This window comes from Pundamilia nyererei, unplaced genomic scaffold (genome assembly GCF_000239375.1).
Source record: "Pundamilia nyererei isolate P.nyererei 1_Seehausen unplaced genomic scaffold, PunNye1.0 scaffold00029, whole genome shotgun sequence".
Lineage (NCBI taxonomy): Eukaryota > Metazoa > Chordata > Actinopteri > Cichliformes > Cichlidae > Pundamilia > Pundamilia nyererei.
Window position 1 is genome coordinate 3,164,170 of NW_005187430.1, and position 2,454 is coordinate 3,166,623.

Here is a 2,454-nt window from a genome sequence, read left to right on the forward strand (position 1 = left end):
ATAAAGGTACACAGGCGATGATATACCTGTATATTGGCAAGGTAAATATGACATCTCAGTTTGCATACAAATATCATGTTTTTCAAGTTAACCCTAAAATGCATTATATCTTTAAAGAAAGTTTCATCAATAGAAAGAGAATGAGCTGCTAGTTAATTAGAAATACGGGTGGGTTTAAAAAAAACAATTTCCAAATTCAAATCGATTTTAATTTAAATAATCTGATATTAATACATTAAATCCTGGAACAGTTTTTTAAATATGGATTTCAACAACCACAAAACAGATAAAACTCCAAACAGTTAAAGAGCAGGTAAACAGATTCAGCAACGAGATGTAAAACAAAGCGTGGATCTTTCTCAGTGTACTTTGAGACCAATTTCCCACCAGAAATCTTTATTTTCTGCCTCATTGGCTTGCTTATTATGCACCAGTCTAAAGCGGTGTACAGTGTAGTCCGACGCTTTTCTTTTTTTCCCCACTGAATTTTTAATTGTAGAGAAAAAGTTAGTTCACTTTGTGTATGTCATGGCAACAGGATGAATACAAAGTAACTACTTTAGGATCTGTTCATAATTTGGAAAGGTTTTGACAGTACATAACCAAGACAAATGATCATAAACTTGCATTTGCAGAAATCACTGACAATACCCAGTCTTATTTAGAAATATACTGTAGTATAATATTATATAATTAGCTCACGTTAATCATGTCCAGTTATTACAGATAAATATTACCCATTACCTGCTCCTACATAATGTTTGTGTCAAAGTAAATCTGTCATTGCTATCTTCATCTGATTTTTACTGCACTACAAATTTCCTGTAGGACATTTAAAAAGAACAAAAGAAAACTAAATAAATATGTACAAATTACAACTATTTACTTTTACTGTTCCCTTAAAAGTAAACAGAGTGAGCTGCCATGGTGGAGCTTTGTCAGTGCATGTCTCCTATAATCAAACATCACCGTTAATGTCTTGGACAGGGGGGACACATTTCTGCACCTACAGTTTCTAAATGTAATGGTGCCTGCCTTCTGTCAGCTTGATAGATTTCTTTTTTTGCTCTTTCTGCACTTTCCCCACACAACTTCTCCTTCCACCTGCACATACTGTGTGTACAATAGCACCCACTTCTCAGAGGAATGACTTCACACAGGCTTTCATGCTGGTCCTCTAGGGAAATATATGCAACCCTCACTCTCAAAAAGCTGGGAAACACTCATAATGTCAATGAAGATTTTAGGCATTGAACATAGAAGACACATCAAATGTAAGCACTGATGGCTAGCTTGCCATCAGTGCTTACATTTGAAAGCAGATTTTATGAAGACCTCAACGGTACTCACTGGATGACGGAGGTTGTGTTGGAAGCCAGAGGCTCCTTCTAAACTTCCCCATCATGCCCACATTTATGCCACCATCAGTCGACATCTTCTCGTCGCTCTTGATGGATCCGTTGCTCTTGGTGGACACCGTGTCATTGCTGGGCTTCTCAGTGGACTTGTCCATCATTTGTGACATGTTATTCCATTATCTACCCAAATGTGAGAACGAATACAAAAGAAATGTTTAAAGACAAAGTTTGTTAAATTTTAAGTAACACGTCTGTTTGGAAGAAGTAAAAAGTAATAAATACTCAAATAAAGTAATGAAGTATTTGTATTTTGTTACTTCCCATCTCTGGATTTAAATAATAATTAAGTGAATAAGATCCTATAAAACCTGTATAAGTACTGTATAAAGATCCAATTCATTGTGGCTTTCACCAGGATCATCCTAAAGCTATATTACAGGTAACATTTTATATCGGATAGATTAGAAAAGATAGTGTAGAAAAACAGAGAACAACGTTTGTTTTTTTTAAATTGGGGAACATTTCAAGGGCATGCTGCACACCGTGCTGAGATAAGAAATTAGATGTCGCTGATACACAAATGTGTATGTGTGTGTGTGTGTGTGTGCGTGTAGAGAGAGAGAGAGACAGCAGAGTGATTTCTCTCGCAGTTTTATTTTCAAGATTGATATTCAGTCCGTGTATGCAAACCGTACCTAGTTACAGTAAAGAGAAAAGATGTACTTACCTCCGGTTTCGCACAGGTGATAGAACTTCCACAGTTTCTTCCCGCTTCACCTGCTTTCGGTTTAGTTGAGGGTTGGCAAGAGGGTGTGACCGGGGCGCGCGATGGGGGCGCATTTACAATGGGCAACGTTACTTTCTCTGAGAAAGCCATATAAGTGTCAGGGCTCTGTGTGCGGGCAGGAGGAGAGGAGGATCCAAACGCAGGACTCAGACACTAACTTGAAACTCAAAAACCTCAGCTTTATTGCTGGTACGAAAACAAAACATGAAGTGAACATGGAATATGGAGAACCGAAACACACAGGCATAATCTGATGGTACGACGCGACATGGTGAAAAGGAACGCGATTTGTCCCGTACTTCAGCTAGA